Below are 19,039 nucleotides of genomic sequence, written 5' to 3' on the forward strand. Positions count from 1 at the left end.
GTGAGCAGCGGATATATGATTGGTTAGAATTGATCGAATTAAATTGATCCGTTATATATTGGACAGATGCATGATGATGAGTGGATGATTACGGATTGATTTTTTTTAATTCGTTAATTTAACTGACAGATGGTGGATTTGAGATTTCTTTGATCGCAACCGAACTGCGAAACTGCGAACACCCCTAATAATTTATAAGACTTTGTGTTTTCAATTTGTTTAAATATTCTGTTTGTGTTTTCAATTAAAAAAAAGTTTAACTTTTCTGTTGAAAATTTTTTTTCAACTTGAATATCTTTTTTGAATTGAAAAAAATAAACATATTATTTATCTATATTTTTTGGTTTTTAAATCTATCTCTAAAAATAATAAATAGAAAATATGATATATGCTAATTAGTTTTTGTTTTTAAAAACAGATATAGATGTAAAATACAGAGACATACAATCTCTACAACTGCTTTGTTCATGATTTTTGTGGTTTGAATTGTTTTTATATTTGAAGAACCACAGATTGTAATACTTTATGTAGATGATACATGTTGTGATTGTAGTATGTGGATAAGACATGCAGTAATTGTGATATTTTAAAGTTTCAAACTTTCTTGCTTTGGATGAGACATGCAGTGATTGTAATATTTTTTTAAGTCATTAACTGTAATACTTTCTTCATTTTTTTTTTTTTTGGAAGAAGTGCACAAGTTGAATTATGTTGAAAATTTATAAAACTTTAAACCGCCAAACCGATTCGCATCCATCCACCAAACCGCCAATTCGCTCAATCCACATCCGCCGGATTGGCGGACGGATGCGGATTGATTTTCTCCAATCCGCCAATCTGGCGGACAGATAGCGGATTGAAGGTTCCATGGCCGCATCCGACCCGCGTCCACCCCTAGTTCAGATCACTCTGTATAGGGGTTTTTTGGGAATAATGATAAAAAGTTAGTTCTTTGACTTTTTAACTTTTTTTAATAAAAAAAGTCAATTTTTTTTTTATCCAAAACAAACAAGCTTTTTGCCAAAAAGTCGCCAAAAAAAATTAAAAAGTCAAAAAATTAACTTTTTACCAATTTCTCAAAACACCACATAAAATTTAACGGTTCAGATCACTTTATTAAAAAAATTAATTTAATTTTTTTATTTTTTAATAAAGTGATTTGAATCGTTGGATCTTTCCTTGGGTGAATCTGGACCATTGCAAAGAAGGAGGATAGTAGAGAGTGGCTGAAGAGGATCTTAATTCCCACTTCCCAAGCTTTTAACCCATATCTTTTTTGATTAAAAAAAAGGTCAAAAAATTAAAAAAAATCAAAAAGTCGTCTTTTAACTATCTTTCTAAAATAGTAAAGTCCCAAATATATGTTGAGTGATCGAAAAATATGAAAAGATATGATTAATTGTGTTTGATGTGAGACATCGTCTAAGATTAACTAATTACCTTGCTTGGTTTTCTAATTCATAATTTACTTTTTAAAAAATTAAATTTTTTTATTTTCCCTGCTTTTTTTAATTTTTATTGAATTTCTTTTAATTTATATATATATATATATATTTTAATTTATATATATATATATATATCTAATATAAATATACTTCAAAAATATAATATTTGTGAATTTTTTACAAAAAAAAAATATGAAAAATTAGTGCATTTCTTGTATTTTTATATATTTATTGATTTTTTACTAATATTTTACTTTTTAGATATATAAAAGTAAGGCGCATCTAAAAATATATAAAAAATTTATTTAAAATTTTAAAAATATTCACTAAAAATTAAAAAACTACGAAAAATAAAAAAATTCAATTTTCAAAAAAATAAATTTAAAAAATTAGAACTAAACACAGTAAATAATTTTCCCGGAGCGTGAGCATAAGAGTGCAACTTGGGCAGGTTTAACCCGAGCAACCCGAATCCAGCCTGAATTCTTTTAGGATTTGGATAAGATATTTTCAAATTCGGTACGAGTTTAGGCAAAAATTCAGAGGTCCGAATTAAATTTGGACAGGCTTGGGCAAATATGTCAAACAACCCTAGCAACCTAAAGCCTGAATTATACATATTTAGATATATAAAAAATACTAAATATACATATAAATTATTAGTCATTACATGATATTAAAGTAATTTAGATTATTAAATCATATTGAATATATATTATATATACAAATAATATAAAATTTTAATTTTTTATTTTCACTCATAACTTGTAAAGACTACTATAACGGTATATCTCTTACATTACATAAATTATTTATTTTGATGGTATTAATGATTTTTTATTAAAAAAATAAAAAAATTGTAAATAGAGTCATATTTTAATAATTTAATAATGTAGGTTAAAAAAAAAAACTAACTAACTAACTAACTAAACTAAAATTCATTTACAGTTCGGGCAATTCAAGTTTAATTTGGGTCAGGCTTGGGCAAGCAATCTCGAATTACAATTCGGGCCTGAGCAAATCTCAGCACAACTTAGGCTAGACTTGGACAATCTCCCAATCCGACCGAACTCGCCCGAGTTGCACCCCTACGTGAGCACCGTTCAATTATTTTTATTTTGGATAAATTATACACCGAGGTTACAAGTAGCTCTTTCACATTTCGAAAATAAAAAATAAAAAATAAAAATTAAGTTTAAATTTTTATTATAATTTCACGTTTCTGTTGGTCAACTATTAAGTCAACCAACAAAAAAAATTAATATAAAAATTAATTTTTTTAAATGTCTATTTTACTCTTATTAAAAGAAAACTTTAAAAAAAAACTATTAGACAAGCAAAGAAAATCAACAAAGAATTACATAAATTCATTTCATACATATATTATTATATTATTAAATATCAAGGTAATGTTATGGTACACAAACTTTTGTGATATTAATTGTCACAAATATTATAATTAGATCATTTTTAATCATAACTAAAAAAAAAGTTATAACCAAATATCGCATAAGATATAGTCAAATACATTTTCAATCATAATCAAAATAATGTTATAATCAATAGTTAGGCCTCGTTTGCGAATAAATTTTTTTAATAACTTTTTAATTTTTTGGTTAAAATATGATGTATAAAATAACTAGTTAACTTGTTTGGTTTTGGTTTTCAGAAAATTATACTTTTTTATTTTTTGTATTTTAATGCTTTCAATGAATTTTTTAAATATTTTAAGGATTTTTTTTTAAAAAAATTTAAACATACCTAATATAAATATATTTAAAAAGTATAATATTTGTGAAAAAAATCTTTAAAAAATACCCTAAATACCAAAAAATATATAAAAAATACACAAATTTAGTATATATTTTGTTGTATTTTTGTGTATTTATTAATTGTTTAAAATATGTTTCAAAAAATATTACTATTTAGATACATCTAAGTAAGGTGCATGTTAAAAAATTAAAAAAAAAATTACCTAAACTTTAAAAAATATTCACTAAAAACAAACAAAATACCAAAAATAAAAAACACAATTTTCAAAAAACCCAATTTTCAAAACTGAAACCAAACACACTGAGTATGTTTGGGATGACTTTTTAGTTTTTTACGAAAAGATGTGCAAAAAATAAAAAAAAAAATTGAATCTTTGATTTTTTGGTATAAGTTGTTGGCTTTTTGATTTTTTTAGTGAATTTTTGACTTTTAGACTAAAAAATTATACTGCCAAATGAGGCCTAAGTCATAACCAAATACCACGACTGGGGCATATAAAATTTTTCTAAACGATAAATTGTTTGTCAATTTTATTTATGCAAACAAGGGTAAAATAGACATTTTAAAAAATTAATTTCTTATATTAGTTTTTTTCGTTAGTTGACTTAATGGTTGACTAACAAAAGGATTAAATTGTAATAGAAGTTTAAATATTAAGGAGGAGGATGTAATTTTCAAAATATGAGAAGGTATGAGGAGGATGTATTAAAGACACTCATCAAAATATGAGGAGGATGTATTGAAGACAAACCTCAAGGGGTGGCAGTATAATTTATCCTAAATTATAAATACACTCATCAAATTTACTTAAAATACAACTTGCTCCATATAGTTTTAAAAATTATATTTCACCCTTCCTTTTATTAATAAATTATCAAGTCAACTAATAGTTTTTAGTAATGTCAGAAATTTATTTTAATTAATATTTCAAGAAATTTTATTATTATGTAGGAGAGCATTTAGGAATTTCAATTGTTTAGTTAATTATGTCAAATAAAAAATTCTGATAAATGTATATTTATAATTTTTCAAATTACAAAGAGTAATTAATCCTTTAAACAAACTTATAAGAGTGTATTTATAATTAACCCTTTCATTTTTGGGCAATAAAGATGTTCTTCTTTTGGGCTTGAAGATGGGTTTTCGTTCTCGGGTTTGGCAGATCTGATAACTGGGTTTTTTTCTTTAGTTTCTTTGGTATTTTTTAAACTTTAATTAATAAAATTTTTATTTTCTGTTTTTTATTTAATGAATTTTTTTTGGCAGATTTATTCATGAATCTTTTATTTTTTTTAGTTATATATTTAGATTATTTATATCTAAAATTTTAAAAATATATAAATAGATTGAATAAAAAAAATTCAATGAAGATTTTTAAAAATAAGAAGAAAAAAAAAAAAAGAACTCAAAAGCAATTTTAAGCATTTTCAGGTGAATCGTAGAATTTTATGATTCTATAATTTTAGTTGGAAAATGATTCAGATCGCATTATAATTCTAATTTTATGGTAAATACACTTTGCATCAAATTCTACTTTGGTTTCTCCATATGAAAATCGTGACAGTCAATCCTCTACACTTTTGGTCAAATCTCACTTCGATCCCTACACATAAAATCGTGATAGTCAACCACCTGCACTTCCGGTCAAGTGTTAATTTGCCCATTCTGTTACTTCATTGTTTAGTCTTTGAAAGAATCCAATCATGTGATATGCATGTGAATATGAAATGAGAGTAAGAGAGGAATATCATCCTCATTTCCCATTGTGGGAGCCGGATATTATGGGGGCAATAAAGCCGAATAAAGGTACGAGGACAGTCAATGACGAAATTTGTATTTGGCTTCATCCTAGACAATCCCAAAGCCGAATATATTAATCAACCGTAGAATCAGTTGAACAAAAGCCGAATACATAAACGTGCAATGGATTAAGGGTGGACTTGACCCTCAGGCCCAAAGGAAAAATATAAATAGAGAAGTATCAGCCAAAGAAAGGTATGTGAGAACAAGTAAAATTAACTTGAGATACAAGCAACTAAGAGAGTATACACTGACTTATCCGTCAGGGTACTAATTCCGACACCCCCGACCTGAGTGTTCATTGCTTTTCAGGTGACTAGCTGAGGATCAAGAGCGTCCTACAGGATCCAGAGAGTATTTCCAAACCACTTCTCCACAATTGGCGCGGTCTGTGAGAATTCTCCAGCACATCCATGGCAGGCGTGACGGAAGATCCTCCGGTCGTCGCTGACGACCTTACGCCACGAGATGATACCACTTCAAGCAACATGCTTGGGCCAGAGAACATTGCCGCACGAAAGGGCCTTGTACTTCGATTCAGTTGCCCAGACCTCACCCTCGACATCAGCACATGAGACAATGCAAGCGATTATGGATCAGGCGAAGCAAAATGAACAGAGGTTGGAAAACATGATGGCTGAGAACGAGCGCCTTCGACAAGATTTGGCCTTGGAGGTGGCAAAATCCCAACAGGCCGTGCGCCAAGATCCAGGACAGCCTCTGAGAAAGAATGGTTGACGACCTTGAATTCGAAGACATGATAATGGCAGTGATTCTGACTCATCATCCCCAGAATCCAAAAAGAGGGGATGAGTCGAAGTCTCCAGTTCTTCCGAAGGAAGTTCGTGTGCACAGAAAAGCGAAAAAGAAATGATTCAGACGAAGAAGATCAACATGACCCCTTTGTACGATGGATCGCAAGGGCAGTGCTACCCAAAAAGTTCAAAGCTCCATTGTTCACCTTATACGATGGAAAATCGGACCCCACTGATCACATTCGTCATTATAAGCAAGCCATGATGCTTCATGCAGACGATGAGGCCCTCATGTGTCGAATATTTCCAAGCAATTTGGGACCATTAGCCGTTAGATGGTATTACAAACTGGAATCGGCATCGATTAAGAGCTTCCATCAACTCCAAAAATCCTTCACTGCAAGGTTCATCACCAGTGAGGTCCAACCGAAGCAGGGCGATTCTCTCTAGGCAATGCAAATCCAACCAGGAGAAACCCTACGTGCGTATTCGGCGCGCTATTGGGAATGCTTTAATCCACTAGATGATGCCTGCAATGACTCCATGACCATCACTGCCTTTAAAATGGGATTGCATCCTAATAGTGCCCTCCTCAGCTCCTTGACCAGAAGGCCCCCCAAAACAGTCTGGTCATTGATAAAGAAAGTCAAGGAATACTGCAAAGTGGAAGATGACACTGTACGGGTCAAAGCCGGGCACAAGGCCAATAAGACGGCCCCATCTGAAATCATTCAGCCGATAAATTCTGTACCATCACGAAGCCTTGAACCATGGAATTGGGCTAAACGAGACAAAAGACGTGATTCGCGCCGATCAAATGACCAATGTTCACACCGAGCTAATGAACAACTGCAAGTGGATAGCAGGCGTATAAGGCGCGCGGACAAGAAATATACAGAGTTGTCGGAGTCGATCAGCACGGTTATGTCTAAAGTTCAACACCTTCAGTTCTTCAAATGGCCATCCAAGATGGTGGGACCTCCCGACACGAGGAGACGAGATAAGCGGTGAGAATATCATAAAGACCACGGTCATGATACTGACAGTTGTTATGCGTTGAAGAATCACCTTGAGGAGTTGGTACAAGACAGTCGGCTTAAGCAACACGTCTAAAAGAACAACTCAACCAAAACAGTTGCTTTACGGCAGGATTCACCTCCGCTCAGTGTAATCCATATGATATACAGCTTGCCGACGACATCCGCGGTACATACAATTCAGTCGCATCCTAACCCCCAAAAGCAAATCACACCAGCAAAACGGCCCCATGAAGCTACGAGTATTACTTTCCATGAAGCTACGAATATTACATTGATCCCTTGGTCATCGAACTACGCGTAAACCGATTCACTGTTGAACGTGTTCTCATTGACCAGGGGAGTACTTCGGAAGTTATGTACTATAAGAACTTCATCAAACTCGGCTTCACTGAGTCAGACCTGTCTCCAGCTCATTATCCGTTAGGCAAAATCACACTACCAGTTTGGGTAGGCTCCCGATCAGTGGATGTAGAATTTTTGGTTGTCAAGCTTCCTTCACCGTATAATCTCATCATGGGATGAACTTGGCTGCATACCATGTAGGCCGTGCCAAGCACCTATCATCAATTACTTTGTTTTTCAACTAAACGCGGCATTGAACAAATTGAGGTTCCCAAAAATCGGCGCAAGCATGTTATCTTCTTGCCACAAAGACACCAAGAGATCTGGAAGTGAATTCAATTTGAGGTGTCGGATCGAGAGAGCCTCGACGACGTTAGGCAGCTCCCAAGTGAAAAGGCAACCGCAGCCCTGGATCGAGTTAAAATTGACGGGAATCTTGACAGGTTCTTTATGGTCGGCGCTTCCCTGAATAAAGTCGACTGACAGGAGCTAATTTCCTTCTTACTCGGCAACCTTGATGTATTTGCATGGTCACCATATGAGATGCCAGGGGTGGATCCATCTGTGTCTCCGCACTGCTTAAACGTTGATCCCAAATGTAAGCCGATTACTCAGAAAAGCCGGCGGTTAGCCACGGAACACACTGCTGCCGTTGTTGAAGAAGTTGACTGGTTGCTTGATGCTGGGGCAATCCGCGAAGTGACCTATCCTGAAGAATGCAGGAGGCAACCTACCAAAGACTAGTCACTGCCATGTTCAAGGAGCAAGTCGACCGTACTATAAAAGTATACATTGACGATATGGTGGTCAAGTCCAAAGAAGAGCAAACTCATCTAGCCGATCTGGAAGAGACATTCGGCATTCTTCGCAAATACAAAATGAAGTTGAACGCTTCCAAATGTGCATTTGGCATCGGATCCGGCAAATTCCTTGGCTACATTGTTAACCACCGTGGAATTAAAGCCAACCCGAGGCAAATGACAGCAATTCTAGAACTCGGTTCTCCTTGGTCGGTCAAAGAGGTTCAAAAGTTGATGGGGATGGGGATGGGGATGGCTTCCGCACTCAACAGGTTCATCAGTCGTTCCACAGATCACTGCTGACAATTCTTTCATACCCTTTGGCAGGGTAAAGCTTTTGAATGGACCCCCGAGTGCAAAGCCGCTTTGGACGGTTTGAAGACTTACCTCCGCTCAGTTCCACTCTTGACAACGCCTTCGGCAGGTGATCTGCTCATTTTATATCTGGCAGTTTCCGACCGAGCCGTCTGCGCCGTACTGTTAAAAAATGAACTTGGGGAGCAACGGCCAGTTTATTATGTGAGCAAAGCAATGGTTGACGCTGAAACATGTTACCTTCCGTTGGAAAAACTCGTCATTGCTCTCGTCATGGCAACAAGAAAACTGATGCAATACTTTCAAGGGCATACCATTGGATTACTAATGGACTACCCCCTCCGGTCAGTACGATATTGCATTCTGGACTCGGTTCAGGGGCATACCATTGGATTACTTTCAGGGGCGTACCATTGGATTATAGCGATTCTGGTTTTTCCTCTCTTTATTTATTGTATTCCGGACTCGGTTCTGTGGATGTGTTGTTGTCTCATTCTCATTTCCATCCTTTACTCTTCGTATTTGAGTCTTGGGTTGTGTTGGGCAGGTTTGAAACAAGTTGGTTGTGCTTTGAAACCAAAAGTTGATGCCTAGAATTTGGCCTTCACGCTCGAGCGGGGCTTTTGACGCTAGAGCGGGCCCTTTGTTGTTGCTTCTCCACTCGAGCGGGCATTTTGACGCTCGAGCGTAAATTTCCATCTCCCAGTATTTTTTCTTCCGCAGGTCTTCGTACGCTCGAGCGGGAGTTTTGACACTCGAGCATGACCCTTTGATTTTGTTCCTCCGCTCGAGCGGGGAGTTTGACGCTCGAACGGGACCATCACTTGCAAAACTTCTATGAGTGTGCATCCGACGCTCGAGCGGACGTTTTGACGCTCGAGCGTGAGTCTGTGTCTGACGCTCGAGCGGGGGTTCCCACGCTCGAGCGGGGCGACTTGTACATCAGTCTGAGTTTTACCTTTTTGGATCACTTTTTGATTTCCTTTCTCTCTCTTACTTTTTCAAAACCTCCATTGGAGAGCACCTCTCTCTAAAACCCAACTTCTCTCTAGGTATTGATCTAGTTAGAGTGATCTCCCACCTTTGTCCCTTTGTAAAAAGTGTTGTGCTTGGCATGGGTTTCACTTTGATCCGAAAATTTCTTGATTTGGAGCACTTCGAGTTTTCTTCACCTTCTCCCTTTGAGTTTCGAATTTGAGGTAGGGATAACTACTCATTCTTATGGTCATTGACATAAATTTTTAGTCATTTTGATATAATGTTGATGTTGGGTGATTTTGGGTGTTAGGGTTTCAAATTGTATAAAGAGGGGTTTTGTTGTTTTGACTCATAATGTGTATCTTGGGTCCTAAAATGATGTTGTTGTTGTTGAGGATATTTGGGACCTTTGGGTCATTGTAGAGAAAAATGTGGAGAAAGCCCTAATTTTTACTATGAGTTAATTTATATAATTGATTTGGGAATGTTATGGAATTATGAAATTGAGTTGGGAATAATGAAATTGGCTCATTATGTAGTAGAATGGTGGAGTTGGATTTAATAATCACTCACCTTGAGAATTGTCGATAATTTACCTGTTGGTGTATTTATTATCTGTTTAGAAATAACTGCTTTGGGCTATCGATGGAGGATAGTCTTGATTGTTGTAGACACTGCATGATGATTAGGTGAATTAAAACTAATCAAGTTGAGTATTTGAATACATGGGTGCCGAATCCCGCAGATAAAATTTTCGTAAAATGTCAATTCAAAATATCTATACATGGGTGCCGGATCCCGCAGACGAAATTTTCGTAAAATGGCAATCCGAAAACATCTATATATGGGTGCTGAGTCCCGCGGACGAAATTTTCGTAAAATGGCCATAGGAAAATAATTACGCATGGGTGCCGAATCCCGCGGACGCAATTTCCGTGAAATGGTAGTTTAAAGTATTGTTGGCTTGAGATGTAGTCTCGCTTACGTTGTTTGGCCAGGTTCTAAGCCGTGTTTATAAGTTGAGTTTTGTTAAATGAAGGATTATGGAACTGAATTGTACTGTATGTTAGTTTATATGAGTTAAAATTTTATCAAGTGCTAATGTTTTAGTTATTGCTCATATTATGTTTAGCATATCTCTACTGAGCGTTGGCTCACCCTATATGGGACATCATTTTCAGGTGCAGGTGTTATGCCACCTCCAAGGACGTAGCTTAGGAGGCGTGAGGCTGTCAGATTTCTTTTTTGCCGTTTTGTTGTATTACATGTATATAAAGCCAAGGGCTTCTTTTGTGTAGAGTTAGTACTCTTCTTTTTGTAACCAAGTGTTGAGTTAGAAAGTTGTAAGCCCATAGGGCATTTACTTTTATTGTCAACATGTAATACTTTTTGTAAGAATACTCTGATGATTGTAATAGGAAATCTCTTCTATTTATCGTGAATGTATGTTATGATGGGTTTATTTTTGAGGGCGTTACAACTTGGTATCAGAGCGTACCGGGTTCGAATACTTTGGGTACGCGGGAAGTGGTTAGTACCACAATGGGTTCGTCTTGCTTATTAGAGACTCAAATTTAGTGTTATATGCTTATGTGATAACATGTTTATGTGACTATTTGAGTGTGAGATTTAGTTTCTAGGATGTTGATTGGATCCTTGGGTTCCTGTGAGTCTTGTTGGAAAAGCACTTGATTAATGCTGTTTCTAACCAGAACTCTAGTAACGCCTCGGGACTATTATTATCCAGAAATGAAATTCGTAGGTGCTTATGTGATTATGTGCTTGCGTGGAATGAATTACAGTTGTCCATTGCATTAGGACGTGAGTGTTATAGCTTCTACACATTTGTGAATGTGCTAATGTTCTTCATTACCTTTATTAGGATGTCAGGACGACGACGTGGTGGTAGGCGAGATAGGCCTACGAGGCAGGAGATGCCTATACCGGATGAAGTTTCGGCGCAGCAGGAGGGTGTTGGTCAGGCCAATATGGCCGGGCCAGTGGGGCAGCAGGCCATAGGTGCCTTATCCCGCGAGATAGCAGGAGCTATGAGGGAATCCATAGGCATTCTCAGCGCTGAGAATCCAGTTTAGGCCCAGGTTGTTGATGCAGGGCCTTCCTTTTTGAAGAGGGAGTTCTTCCGGTCTAATCCGAATTAGTTTGTTGGGGATCCCAAGGAGCCACTTAAGGCTGATGAGTGGTTAGAACAGATGACCAAGACGTTTGAGATGATTGGCATCGAAGACGGGGCATTGAAGGTGACCTTGGCATCTTTCCAACTAAAGGGAGATGCGGGTCAGTGGTGGAAGTTCATGAGAGGCCGTGTTGGTGGTACATGGGAGGCTTTTGTAGATGCTTTCCAGGAGAAGTTCTTAGCCCCAGCTGTTAGGGAGAAGCGGAGGGACCAGTTTTGTCAGCTCAAGCAGCTGAGTTTATCAGTGGCCGAGTTTGAGGCCGCATTTACTAGCTTATTTAGGTTTGCACCTGAGCTTGTGGCGTCTGAGGAACGTCGTTGCATCGAGTTTGAGAGGAAGTTGAGGCATGGCCTCAAGATGAGAGTTGGGGGATCTATGATCCGGGAGTATGGGCGTCTTGTGGATGCTGCGACCCATATGGAGACTATGATGGAGGAGGAGGAGAGGATGAGGGGCTCCAAGAGGAGTCAGGAAGGCTAGGGGGATGGTAGGAGGCAGAGGAATTCTAACCCTCAGCAGTCCCAAAGCGCTTTATCGAGATTTACCTTTCCAGTGCCAAGTTCAGGTTCTGGCAGAGGCAGCCAGGGAGACTTTACCTGTTTCAAGTGTGGTCAGCTGGGCTGGGCCACAAGTCTCCAGCTTGCCCGCAGAGGGGAGGAGGTCAGGGAGCAGCTTCATCTTCGACTCGACCTCCGAGCCAGAGTCAGGGCAGAGACCGGTCATCCTTTTGTTACCAGTGTGGTCAGGCAGGGCACCTGAAGAGGTTCTGCCCACAGTTGGGTGGTACACCCAGTGCGTTTGGTTCGAGACAAGCGCAGAGTTTGCAGCCAGCACAGTCTGTTCAGGCCTCGAGGGCCAATCAGGGGGCTTCATCGTCTCAGTCTGTGCACCAGCCTTTTGCTCCGAGAGGTGAGCAGGTAGATCAGGGGCCTACAGGGCGTGTGTATGCTGTTACCGCGCAGGATCTAGAACCGGCTCTATCTGTTGTGAGAGGTACCTTTTTGTTTTGCAACTCGGTTGCCAATGTGTTGATTGATACGGGTGCATCTCATTCCTTTATATTTGCTGTATTTGCATCTGTTTTGGGGTTGGAGTTGGCACAGTTAGCATCTTCTATTTGTGTTGTATCACCTGTTGGGGGTGAGTTGATTTTGAAACAGGGGTGTCGGGGCTGTGATATAGAGGTCGCCGACCGCCGACTTCCATTTCCTTTTGTAGTTATGCCTATGTCGGGCTTTGATGTGATTTTGGGTATGGATTGGTTATCATCATACCGGACAGTTATTGATTGTTACTGCCAAAGGGTCACTGTATGTACCGTGAGCGGGGATTGTTTCCATTTCTTGGGGGATCGGGTTGGTAGTGTGTTGCCACCGGTGTATGATTCGCGAGGGCGGAGTGAGCTTAGTGGTCTTCTCGCTAGCCTTTTGGGTAGTAAGTGTGATGAGACCGGGGTTGAGTTGCCGAGAGTGGTTTGCGAGTATTCAGATGTCTTTCCTGAGGACCTTGTTAGCTTACCACCTCATCGAGAGATTGAGTTCTCCATCGACTTAGTGCCTGGTACGACACCGATTTCCATGGCACCTTATCGTTTTTTCCCAGCCGAGTTGAGTGAGTTGAAGATTCAACTCCAGGAGTTGTTAGATAAGGGTTTTGTTCGCCCTAGTGTTTTGTCGTGGGGAGTACCGGCCCTCTTTGCTAAAAAGAAAGATGGTGCCTTGAGACTTTGTATCGATTACCAAAAATTGAATCGGGCGACAGTTAAGAATAAATACCCTATGCCCCGTATAGATGATTTGTTTGACCAGTTGAAAGGGTCCCGTTATTTCTCTAAGATAGACTTGAGATCGGATTACCACCAGTTGAGGGTCAGGGAGGAGGATATTCTGAAGACAGCATTTCCTACGCGGTATGGCCACTATGAGTTTCTGGTGATGCCATTTGGGCTCACCAATGCACCTACAGTGTTTATGGATTTGATGAACCGGATCTTCTGGGAATTCTTAGATCGTTTTGTAGTCGTTTTCGTGAACGACATTCTGATTTATTCACTGTTTGAGGAGGAGCACGAGGAACACTTGAGAGTGGTGCTTGAGTTGCTTAGAGCCCATAGGCTGTATGCCAAGTTTGGGAAGTGTGAGTTTTGGCTAGGAGGGGTCAAGTTCTTAGGCCATGTGGTTTCCGGGGAAGGGGTGTCTGTTGATACTTCCAAGATTGAGGTAGTGCAAGATTGGGTACAGCCTAAGAGTGTTTTTGAGATCCGCAGTTTTCTGAGATTAGCGGGGTATTACCACCGGTTTGTGAAAGATTTCTCTAGACTAGCTTCGCCGTTGACTAGATTGACACGGAAAGGGGTCGAATTTGTATGGAGTGAGACTTGTGAAAAGTCGTTCCAAGAGTTGAAAGTTAGATTGACCACCGCTCCGGTTTTGATTATTCCGGAGAGAGGTTTGGGTTATACGGTTTATTGTGATGCCTCACAAGAGGGTTTGGGTTGTGTGTTGATGCAAGAGGGGAAAATGGTAGCCTATGGCTCACGTCAGTTGAAGATTCACGAGAGGAATTACCCTACTCACGACCTAGAACTAGCAGCAGTAATTTTTGCCTTGAAGATTTGGAGGCACTACCTTTATGGTGAGAGGTTCGAGGTATTCTCGGATCATAAGAGTTTGAAGTACCTATTTACACAGAGAGACTTGAATTTGAGGCAGAGGAGGTGTATGGAGTTCATTGAGGACTATGATTTCGAGTTGCACTATCACTCGGGAAAGACCAATGTTGTGGTTGATGCCCTTAGTAGGAAATCCATTAGCGATGTAGCTTGTATAGCCATCCAGGAGTGGGAGATGTTGGGTGCACTTGACGAGTTCGATTTGCTTCTAGGCGAATCCGTTGAGGCTGCGGTCTTGTTTTCTGTAGTTCGCAACCCACACTTGTGAATCGAGTGTTAGAGGCACAGGGAGGTGACCTTGAGGTAGAATCCCTCTGAGAGAAGATCTTCAGCGGAAAGGCTGAGAAGGGTTTGACGGTGTATCCCGACCTGAGTGTGAGATACCGAGACCGCTTGTTTGTGCCGGAGTCTTGCCGAGTTGAGGTACTCCAAGAGTTTCATCATTCACGCCTTGCAGTGCATCCGGGAGGCACTAAGATGTATCGAGATTTAGGTCACCAATTTTGGTGGCGAGCTATGAAGAAGGATGTGGCAGCGTTTGTGTCTAGGTGCCTTACTTGTCAGCAAGTGAAGGCCGAGCATCAGAGGTCAGCGGGTTTGTTGCAACCCTTGCCTATTGCCGAGTGGAAGTGGGAGCATGTCACTATGAACTTCGTTATAGGTCTTCCGAGGACTCAGTGGGGTAGTGATGCTATTTGGGTGGTTGTAGACCTGTTGACTAAGTCGGCGCACTTTATCCCTATGCGCGTGAGAAATTTGGTAGATCATCTTGCCGAATTGTATATTCAGGACATAGTGAGATTGCATGGGGTCCCAGTGTCGATCGTCTCAGATAGAGATCCACGTTTTGCTGCTAGGTTGTGGCAGAGTTTACAGAGTGTTTTGGGCACCAGGTTGACCCTTAGCACGGCTTATCATCCTTAGACCGACGAGCAGTCTGAGCGTACTATTCAGATCCTTGAGGATATGCTTCCGGGTTGTGTTCTTGACTTTAGTAGGTCGTGGGAGAGGCACTTGCCCTTGATAGAGTTTGCCTACAACAACAGTTTTCAGTCGAGTATCGGTATGGCACCGTTTGAGGCCTTGTATGGCTGACCGTGTAGGTCTCCAGTTTGTTGGGCCGAGGTGGGTGATGCACCTTTGTTGGGCCCGGATTTGGTGAGGAAAGCAACGAAGAAAGTTGAGCTTATCCATAGGAGGCTTGTTACAGCCTAGAGTCGCCAAAAGAGTTATGCCGACCGTAAGAGGAGGCCTTTGGCATTTGAGGCGGGTGATCATGTTTTTCTGAAAATATCACCTAGGTGAGGTTTGATGAGGTTTGGGAAGAGTGGGAAGTTGTCCCCTCGGTTTATCGGTCCCTTTGAGATCCTTGAGAGGATTGGAGATGTTGCGTACCGCTTAGCTTTACCGCCACAGTTGTCCGGGGTGCATGACGTGTTTCATGTTAGTATGCTTCGGAAGTATGAGCCGGATCCATCACATGTACTAGATTGGACCGACTTAGAGGTTGATGAGGATGCCTCATATGAGGAGAGGCCGGTACGGGTCTTGGATAGGCGGGATCAAGTCTTGTGAGGCAAGACCATTTCCTTAGTAAAAATTTTGTGGAAACATCACGGAGTGGAGGAAGCCACTTGGGAACGTGAGGTGGATGTCCGTGAGAAATATTCGGACTTGTTTGTAAATGTTTAACCATATATTGGGATTTTGTAATATTTATGAACTTTAAGAGCATTAAATATGTCTTAAGTTGTAAAACATTGTATATGTTTTGATTTATGGAAGTATTTTGAAACTTGCCTTGAAATGGAAGTTTAGGGTAACATTACATATGTTGAATGTACTGTAGAAATGGAATTATATCATGAACATTGAATATGATATGGAATTGTGAAATATGTGTTGAAATTGGTAAATTTCAAAGGAAACATGCTAATAATGCATATTGGTGTATACTGTGAAATGCCTCTGGAAAAGAGATGGGATGACCAGTATTGGGTCAAGTTGATGAATGTTGAGTTGTAATACTGTTGAGAATTGAGAAAAACATGTTTTTGAAAACTTGTACTTAATTTCGGGGACGAAATTCCTTAAGGGGGGGAGGTTATAGCGATCCTGGTTTTTCCTCTCTTTATTTATTGTATTCTGGACTCGGTTCCATGGATGTGTTATTGTCTCATTCTCATTTCCATCATTTACTCTTCGTATTTGAGTCTTGGGTTGTGTTGGACAGGATTGAAATAGGTTGGTTGTGCTTTGAAACCAAAAGTTGATGCCCAGAAATTGGCCTTCACGCTCAAGCGGGCCCTTTGTTGTTGCTTCTCCGCTCGAGCGAGCGTTTTGACGCTCGAGCGTAAATTTCCATCTCCCAATATTTTTTCTCCGCAGGTCTTCGTACGCTCGAGCAGGAGTTTTGACGCTCAAGCGTGACCCTTTGATTTTGTTCCTCCGCTCGAGCGGGGAGTTTGACACTCGAGCGGGGACCATCACCTGCAAAACTTCTGTGAGTGTGCATCCGACGCTCGAACGGGCGTTTTGATGCTCGAGCGTGAGTCTGTGTCTGACGCTCGAGCGGGGGTTCCCACGCTCGAGTGGGGCGACTTGTATATCAGTCCGAGTTTCACCTTTTTGGATCACTTTTTGATTTCCTTTCTCTCTCTTACTTTTCAAAACCACCATTGGAGAGCACCTCTCTCTAAAACCCAACTTCTCTCTAGGTATTGATCTAGTTAGAGTGATCTCCCACCTTTGTCCCTTTGTAAAAACTGTTGTGCTTGGCGTAGGCTTCACTTTGATCCAAAAATTTCTTGATTTGGAGCACTTCGAGTTTTCTTCACCTTCTCCCTTTGAGTTTCGAATTTGAGGTAAGGATAACTACTCATTCTTATGGTCTTTGACATAAATTTTTAGTCATTTTGATATAATGTTGATGTTGGGTGATTTTGGGTGTTAGGGTTTCAAATTGTATAAGAATCCTAAAATGATGATGTTGTTGTTGTTGTTGTTGTTGAGGATATTTGGGACCTTTGGGTCATTGTAGAGAAAAAGGAGGAGAAAGCCCTAATTTTTACTATGAGTTAATTTATATAATTGATTTGGGAATGTTATGGAATTATGAAATTGAGTTGGGAATAATGAAATTGGCTCATTATATAGTAGAATTGTGGAGTTGGATTTAATAATCACTCACCTTGAGAATTGTCGATAATTTACCTGTTGGTGCATTTATTATCTGTTTAGAAATAACTGATTTGGGCTATCGGTGGAGGATAGTCTTGATTGTTGTAAACACTGCATGATGATTAGGTGAATTAAAAATAATCAAGTTGAGTATTTGAATACATGGGTGCCGAATCTCGCGGATGAAATTTTCGTAAAATGGCAATTCGAAAATAATCACGCATGGGTGCCGAATCCTGCGGACGCAATTTCAGTAAAATGGCAATTCAAAATATCTATACATGGGTGCCGGATCCTGCAGACGAAATTTCCGTAAAATGGCAATCCAAAAACATCTATATATGGGTGCCGAGTCCCGCGGACGAAATTTTTGTAAAATGGCCATAGGAAAATAATTACACATGGGTGCCGAATCCCGCGGACGCAATTTCCGTGAAATGGTAGTTTGAAGAATTGTTGGCTTGAGATGTAGTCTCGCTTAAGTTGTTTGGCCAGGTTCTGAGCTGTGTTTATAAGTTGAGTTTTGTTAAATGATGGATTATGGAACTGAATTATATTGTATGTTAGTTTATACGAGTTAAACTTTTATCAAGTGCTAATGTTTTAGTTATTGCTCATATTATGTTTAGCATATCTCTATTGGACGTTGGCTCACCTTATATGGGACATCATTTTCAGGTGCAGGTGTTATGCCACCTCCAAAGACGTAGCATGGGAGGCGTGAGGCTGTCAGATTTCTTTTTTGTCGTTTTGTTGTATTACATGTATATCAAGCCAAGGGCTTCTTTTGTGTGGAGTTAGTACTCTCCTTTTTGTAACCAAGTGTTGAGTTGGAAAGTTGTAAGCCCATAGGGCATTTACTTTTATTGTCAATATGTAATACTTTTTGTAAGAATACTCTGATGATTGTAATAGGAAATCTCTTCTATTTATCATGAATGTATGTTATGATGGGTTTATTTTTGAGGGCATTACACTATTCTTCAAAAAGTCTAAGATCCTACAAACCTTCATTCATCTCTTGAGTAGTCTATCTGAATTCAACACGTAAAAGCCATCATTTTAGTCAAATTTGTGGGCCCAAAACTCACTTTTTGCCCTTGTGCTGTATATAGACCCATACTCTGCCTCTTTCCTCACTTTTCACTATCACTTTCTCTATACCCTCTCTTTCTCAAAGCTCTCTCCTCTCTAAAACTTTTACCCAAACTCTACAAAACCTTCAATCCACCTCACCTAGAGTTAGATTCTTGCCTTACTTCTTTGAAGTGGATTGTAGAGCACATTGAAAGTTTCATTTTGACCAAGGTCATTCAACACTTTCTATTTTGTGACTTTTCTTCTCCTCTTCTCTATTTGAGGTAGGGATTTTATTATTCTTTTACATTTGTTTTACCATGTTTATGTGGTATTTTGTTGGATATGATATTGTGAAAATTTGGGATATATATATGTGTGTATGGGGAGGGGGGGGGTGGGGGGTGGTGGGGTTTATAAAATTAGAGTTTGCCCCGTTTGTTTTAAAACTTATAGATATCTCTCTCAAATTGATAAATGAGGTTTGAATTTTAAAAAAGACATTGTGTTTGGTTTCAATTTTTTTGATTCAATTTTCTGGAAATTAAGTTTTTTTGTTTTTCATTTTCTGTTTTTGTTTTTAGTGAATATTTTTAAAATTTTAAGAAATTTTTTTATTAATTTTTTAGATGTATCTAAAAAGTAAAATATTTGTAAAAATATATTTT

Source organism: Camellia sinensis, chromosome 4 (assembly GCF_055761805.1).
Source record: "Camellia sinensis isolate YWXY chromosome 4, ASM5576180v1, whole genome shotgun sequence".
Taxonomy (NCBI): domain Eukaryota; kingdom Viridiplantae; phylum Streptophyta; class Magnoliopsida; order Ericales; family Theaceae; genus Camellia; species Camellia sinensis.